At 39.7% G+C, this 7,973-nt stretch overlaps 1 pseudogene; it reads right to left on the bottom strand.

Moving 5' to 3' along the window:
- Positions 1-6,834: 6,834 nt before the first annotated feature.
- On the bottom strand, positions 6,835-7,737 carry LOC109459969 (ADP-ribosylation factor 1 pseudogene; annotated as a pseudogene).
- Positions 7,738-7,973: the final 236 nt, after the last annotated feature.

Here is a 7,973-nt window from a genome sequence, read left to right as displayed (position 1 = left end):
AATATCTTTATATTAAGGAAAACTTGGGACATATTAATAATAATACCAAGGCTGTCTGTGTGCCAGACACTGTTTTAAATGCTTCACAGATGTTAATGCAATAATCCTTACAATTCTCTAATGAGAGAATTTATCCCCAAGTGTTGGGAAGGATGGCTGGAGCAGTGGTGCTCAAAGTATGGTCCCTGGTTGGCCCCATCACCTTTACCTGGGAACTTATTAGAAATATGAATCCTCTAGCACCACCTCAGGTCTGCTGAATCAGAAACTCAGGGGGTGAAGCCCAACGCTCTCTGTTTTAGCAAGCCTTCTGGGTGATTCTAACCATAAGTTAGGTTTGCTGTAGTAACAAAAACTCCCGACTCTCAGTAGTTTAAAATAGCAAAGGAACATTTCTCCCTCACACTGCTTGTCCACTGGGGATGGAAGGAGGACTTTGCTTATGATGGCTCAGGCATCCTTTGGAAATTGTCCTAAAGGCTTATAACAAATGAAGAAACATTTATTCAAGAAACTCTGCTCCAACTTGGTAAGAACAGTGAGAGGCTGTGGTATCTGAACAAGATCTTCCCCCACCCCCAGCTGAGCAAGATGGAACTTCCATTCCAAATTGGTACAGCACAGAACACTGGTCCCTTTCCCTGTAGCTCCCAGTCAGAGGCCTATCTTCCTAGAAAGGTAGGGCATCTGCATTACTCAGCCTGCACCCAACTACCTATTATTGAGGTGTTGTTCTGGGCAAGTGTGGCTGAGAGGTGGGGGCTCCCTTCTTCCATCCAGCCACCACTCTACCATGGGCATAGCACCACTGAGAATATTTGAGCTTTGATCCCCTTGCCCTGGCTTTTAACGCAGAAGTTCTGTCTTGGAAGAAGCAAGCCAACAAGACCTGAGGCTGCTGCCCTTCCCCTCTACTAAGCACTCAGCTCCTAAAGCAGGGATGTCACACAGAGAAAAGCACACCATTGTTTGTATCCTCAGCTCAAGTCATGGCACAGAGATTTTTTTCCCAGAGGAAGAGGCAGGCTGTAGAACAGTGAGCTCCCAATCTCTTCCCAAAAGAACTGACTTCATTTGCAACAGAATGTGGAAAATTCAAGCCTAGAGGTAATTCTCAAAAACAGTGGAGGTTGTGTTGAAAGGCAATTGGGAGGAGATAGGTAGATTCATCAAAGATAGAGGCTAAAATGTAGGCTGGCTAGTTTGCCAGAGAGAACCAGGGAAAGAGACAACTGGAAGAAGCCCTTCTAAGGTCAGAACAAATCTCAAACATTGACCTTGGGAACTATCCCTTCAAATGAGCCTAAATTTGATTGGATCAGTCTGTGAACAGTTTATGCCACAGGGCATTGTTGGAAGCAATAGAGCAATTAGCCAGTTTAATTAGTGGAGTTTAACAGACGAGAGTGATAGGGAAAGAGGCAGTCAAAGAGATCCCTGCCAAAACCACTGTCATTCCAGAATGACTGTAGGCTTACCCAGGGCTGTACCTCCTGAGAAACAACATCAGAGGCTACACACTGAGAAGGAGAGAGGGTGGAATAAAATTCAAAGTAGCCATTATAAATATGTTCAGAGAACTAAAGGAATCCATAATAAAAGAAGTAAAGGAAAGTATGATGGCAAATTTGCACCAAATAGAGAATATCAATAAAGAGATAGAAATTATAAAAAGAATCCAATGGAAATTCTGGAGTTGAAAAGTACAATAACTAAACTGAAAAATTCACTAGAGAAGCACAACAATCGATTTGAGCTGATAGAAGATAGAATTAGTGAACTTGAGAGACTGATAGAGATTATGCAATCTGAAGAAGGGAGATAAAAAAGAATGAACAAAAATAACAGAACCTCAGAGAAATGTGGGACATCATTAAATCCACCAACATATGTGTAATGGGAGAAACAGAAGAAGAGGAGAGAGAAAAAAACCAGAAAAATATTTGAAGAAATAATGGCTGAAATTTTCACAAATTTATTGAAAAACAATTTATACATCCAGGAAGCTCAACAAATTCCAGCTAGTATAAACACAAAGAGATCCACAGACAAACACCTTATTGTATAAATCCTAAGAGCCAAAGACAAGAGAAAAATCTTGAAAGCAGAGGAAAACAGCTCATCACTTACAAGGAAACTTCATTCATATTATATTAACACCTGACTTCTCATCAGAAATTACAGGGGCTGGAAAGTGTTGGGATAATATATTCAAAATTCTGAAAAACAAAACAAAACCCCTGTCAATCAAGAAGTTTATATTCAGCAAAGATATCTTTCAAAAAATCAAAGCAAAATAAAGACATCCCCCCAAAAAAATAAAAAACTCAGATAATTTGTTGCTAGCAGACCTGCCTTAAGAAGTGCTAAAGGAAGTTCTTCAGGCTGAAAGTTAGTGACCCCAAAACAAGTGACAGTAATTCACATGAAAAAACAAAGAATTCCAGTAAAGGTAATTATGTAATTATAAAAGACGGTATAAATGCATATTTCTTCTCATTTCTTCTCTTAGCTAATTTAAAAAGCAACAGTATAAAACAATATATAATGAAATGTATTGTTGGGCTTATGAAATATAGAAATGCAATATTTTTGCCAATAGCACAAATAAGATAGGTGGGAGCAAAGCTGATCCTAAAATTATATAGAAATACAAGGGATCTAGGATATACAAAACAATCTTCAAAAAGAACAAAGTTGGAAAACCCACACTTCCTGATTGGGAAACTTACTGCAAAACAAAATAATCAAGGATAAACATGTAGGTCAGTAGAATTGACAGTCCAGAAATGAACCCATGTGTCTATGGGAAACTGATTTTTGACAAGGATGTCAAAACCATCCAACAGGGGAAGAATAGTCTTTTCAACAAATGGTGCTAGGACAATAGGAGAGCTACAAGCAAAAGATTGTAGTTGGATCCCTACCTCACGCCATATTAAAAAAATAAGTCAAAATGGATCAAAGATATGAGAGCTAAATCTGAGAGCTAAAACTATAAATCTCTTAGAAGAAAACATAAGGATATATCTTCATGACCTTGTTTAGGCAACAGTTTGTTAGATGTAATACCCGAAGTATGAGCAACAAAAGAAAAAACATAGAAAATTGTACTTCATCAACATTTAAAAAATTTGTGCCTCAGAGGTCATTATCAAATAAGTGAAAAGACAACCTACAGAATGGGAGAAAATTTCTGTAAATCATATATCTGAAAAGGGAGTTGTATCTAGAATATATAAAGAACGCTTACAATTCAACAACAGAAAGACAAATAACCCAATTTAAAAATGGGCAACAGATCTGAATAGACAATTCTTGAAAGATATATAAATGACCAATAAGCACATGAAAAGTTGGTCAATATCATCAGACATTAGCAAAATGCAAATTAAAACCACAATTAGATAACACTTCACACCACCATTATGGCTATAATAAAAAAGTCAGATAGTAACAAGTGTTGATGAGGAGGATGTCGAGAAATCAGAACCCTCATGCACTGTTGGTGGGAATATAAGATGGTACAGTCACTTTGGAAAACAACCTGACAATTCTTTAAACAATTAAACAGTCATTTACCATATGACCCAGAAATTCCACTCATAGGTATATACCTAAGACAAATGAAAACATATGTCCACAGAAATACTTCTATGTGAATGTTTATAGCAGCAATATTCTTGTAAGCTAAAAGATGGAAATAAGCCAAATGTCCATCAACTAATGAATGGAGAAACGAAATTTGGTAGAACCATACAATAGAATAGTATTCAGCCATAAAAAGGAAAGTACTGATATATGATACAACATGGATGAACCTTGAAAACATTATACTCAGTGGAAGAAGCCAGTCACAAAAAGCCATGTATTGTATAATACATACAACATATACATACATACAAAATGTCCAGTACAGATAAATCTATAAAAAACAAAAAGTAGATTAATTTTTGCTTAAGCGAAAAATGGGGGTAGGGGCATGATAGCTAATGGTTACAAGGCTGTTGTGATTTTTTTTGAGGTTTTGAAAATGTTCTAAAGGTTTTGAATTTGTGGTGAAGATTGTATATATCTGTGAACATACTAAAAACTATTGAACTGAATACTTTAAATCATATGTGCTGTGAATTATATCTCAATGAAATGTTTTATGATGCAATACCTAGGCAGATTTTTTTGAGTATTTATGTATGGCATTCTCAATACACAGAACAGATGGAAGTGGTATTTTATTAGTGTACTTTTTATAGTGTTAAATTTATTTACTTATAATAATAGCAATCATTTATTGAATTAACCTTAGTCATAGTTTTGCTTTGTGTAAACATTTGGTGTAAAGTACATTTTAGTATGCATGTTGATCTTTTGTAAATAGCCAAAAATGTTATTTTTAAACAAATGTGTCAAACACTCAGAAAATAAATTATATAACCAACAGCTAACACAATCCATCTTTGTTAAATCTGCACATTTTGCATTATTTGCTTCAGATTTGTCTTTTAAGAAATAAAACCAGTTTGAAGTTCTTTGCATAAACCTCCCTGTCCCATTTCTCTCTCTCCCTCTCCTGAAGTTAGTGTTTATTACTCCCATAAAATTATTTTACCACACATATATGTATCACAAGGCAATATAAAGTAGTGTTTTGCGTGCTTTTAAGTTATGTAAATACTATAACTTTGAATATATCATTCTTCAACTTGCTTTCCTTTCATGCCATGTTTTTTTCCAAATGTACACGAAAGAACAGAATAATATAACAAACCCCCCTGTATCCATATCCCTGCTTCAACAATGATCAGTGATGGCTACACATGCTTCATTAAAACCCCTGCCCCCTTCCTCTCACTCCTTTGAATCATTTTAAAGCAATTTCATCTGTAATATATATCTCTAAAAGATAACGACACTTCTTATAAAACCCAGCACTATATTTTAGATCTATCCATGTGTAGCTCTACTCTGTCATTTTAACTGTAATGTAAAATTTGACTACATGGGAAAATATTTTGCTCTCTTTAATCACTGGCTTATTGATGGATTCCACATTTAGGTTGATTCCACATTTTCACCAAAACAATTTTGCAATGAATATTCTTGTACATGTTTCCTTAGGCATGTATGCAACAGTTTGGGTATTTACCTGGAATTGGAATGGCTGGGCCACAGGTAGGGAAACTGTATGATTCCTCTTCATCCTGGAACGGTACCATATTTATTGTTTTACTGCACTGGCCACGGATTTCAGTACAATCCTGAACAGAGGCTATAGGAGTGGATGTCTCTGTGTCAGTTTTGATTGGAATAGAATTTCTGATTTTAAGGTAATGTTTCTAATGTTCTGCTACTAAGTGTAATAGTTACTTTAGTCTTTTGGTAGACATCCTTTATCAGGTTTGTTCGTTTGGGATTAACTTCAGTTGTAAAAGAAACCCTCCAAATAACAGTGACTTAAACAAGATAAACACTTATGTCTGACAAGACAGCTTGGATATAGCCAACCAGGAGCTGATATAACATCTCTTCTACAAGGAATCCTCCGAGACTCAAGCTTCTTCCAGCTTATTGCTCCACGTCTTTCTGATGTGGTCCTTTTCCTCACGGTCCAAGGCAGCCTCTGAGTTCTACACAAGATGAAGGAAGGGATGGAACAGAGGTGAAGGATGCACACCAGCTGTCTGTTAAGAAAGGCTCTAGAAATTTGCCCTTGTACCCCTTTGCAATAGAGGTTCACACCAAGCCTGCAAGGGGAGCTGGGAGCGTGAGTCCTTCTGCTGGTGGTGCAGGCGCCCAGCTAAAACTCCTATGACCAAAGAAGGCGGGACAAACAGATTTCGGGGGATGATATAGCAGTCTCAGCTAAGGAAATGCCCTTGTGCTTGTAGTTTACTGAGAGTGTTTTTAAAACATAAATGGATGTTATTCTATCAATTGCTTTTTCTGCATTTGTTGAGATCATATGATTCTTATCCTTTAATCTGGTAAAATGGTGAATTAGATTAATAGATTTTTCTAATATTGAACAATCTTTATATACCTGGTATAATTTACAACTTGGTCATAATGTTTTATTTTATTTTATTTTTTGACTAGTAATTGTGTATTGAAAGCAGTAAGAGGTTCCACGACACCAGATAAACCAGTTTTGAAGTTTTCCCCAAGATAAAGTTTAACAGCTCCAGCTTCTTCAGTGTTTATCAAAATACAAAAGAAAAAAAGTAGAGGTTGTCATTTTTGATGGCAGATCTGACCCTTGCAGCCTGAGGGAGTGAAAGCACATGTGGGTGGGGGCTCCAAGGGGCTGGACTCTAGGATGACCCGCCACCCATCTGCCTGTGCTCCTGCTGGTGAGACCCAGGCACCCTGGGGTAAGCAAACATGCGTGGGGACCACAAGGCTCCCGCTCTGGCCAGAGTGGTCCCACCAAAGCACCCATGCTGACCCAAGGGAAATCTGGGGTCCCTCCGAGGGGTCTGAGCAGTGGCCACAGCCCCCAGCTCATCCCCTGGGTGGCGGTGTAAGCACAAGTACAAGCACAAACGCTATGGGATGCAGGATGACCCAGCCAATCACGGGGACCGTATGTGACCATGCAGAACATATCGTGGCTGGTTCTGCCTGCCACACGCTACAAATAGAAGACAGACCATGGGTGGACCGACCTCAGGCCATTACTGCAGAACCTACACTAGGCACATTTCTCCCTTCTGTGTGTTCAAGTGTCTTCTTACTTTGTATGTGTTACTATTTTTAAAAATGCACTGAATTTGGGTTAAAAACCAACCACTAAAATGGATCTCAACACAGATCAAAATCTCAAGAGTGTCAGGCTGGTCTCACAGCGGCTCCTGGAGGCCCCAGGTGCCTACAATCCCTTCTCAGTACTAACAGTGGGTTGATTCTCTTTTTACAATAAAAAAGCTGAGTAATATTGCATAGAGTACCAGAAACTGCCTCATTGGAAACAAGAACTATTTACATTAAATAAAAACCCGGTTGCAGGCTGCGTCTGCACATGTACAGCATGGTGAAGCACATGGGACCAACCATGGAGACAGCTGCTGGCACACACCACAGCGGCACGTCTGCCACATGAGAAGAAAGCAAGGGCGGAGGAGGGAGTGAGGGAGGAGAGGAGTGCAGCTCACTTCTGGTTCCGGAGCTCATTGGACAGCCAGTCCAATCCCTCACAGAGCCCATCCCCACTGGTGGCGCAGGTGGCCTGAATGTACCAGTTCCTGTGGCGCAGAGAGTGCAGGCCCAGCTTGCCTGTGATCTCAGCTGCGTTCATGGCGTTCGGGAGGTCCTGCTTGTACACGGACACGAGCAGGACAGCATCCCTAAGCTCGTCCTCCGCCAGCATCCGCATGAGCTCCTCCCGGGCCTCATTCACACGCTCTCGGTCATTGCTGTCCACCACAAAGATGAGACCTTGTGTGTTCTGGAAGTAGTGGCGCCACAGGGGCCGGATCTTGTCCTGGCCGCCCACGTCCCACACGGTGAAGCTGATGTTCTTCCACTCCACTGTCTGGACATTGAAGCCGGTGGTGGGGATGGTGGTCACGATTTCACCCAGCTTCAGTTTGTACAGGATGGTGGTCTTCCCCTCAGCGTCCCGGCCCACCATGAGGATGCGCGCTTCTTTTTCGCCAAAAAGGCCCTTGAAGAGGTTCGCAAAGATATTCCCCATGCTGTCGACTGTAGGGAGTGACACTGGCCAGAGAAACCCTCAGCTGCTGCTCTGAGCCAGGCGTTGGTTTTGCTCCCACAAGATGGCGGCTCAACGTTTTATTTGTTTCATTGCTGGATTTAATATGCTAAATTTACTTAGGGTTTTTGCATTTATGACATATTCTATGCTATTAAGAGAGATTGATTTATAATTTACTTTTTTTTATACTGTTTTTGTTTGGTATTTGGTTTGATACTACATCAGCCTTATAAAATGAATCAAGAAACTTTCCCTTTTT

The sequence above is a fragment of the Rhinolophus sinicus genome, chromosome 3 (assembly GCF_057876585.1).
Source record: "Rhinolophus sinicus isolate RSI-liver-muscle chromosome 3, RSI-T2T, whole genome shotgun sequence".
Taxonomy (NCBI): Eukaryota; Metazoa; Chordata; class Mammalia; order Chiroptera; family Rhinolophidae; genus Rhinolophus; species Rhinolophus sinicus.
Note: the sequence above shows the minus strand (reverse complement) of the source record. Positions and strands in the feature narration are given on the sequence as shown.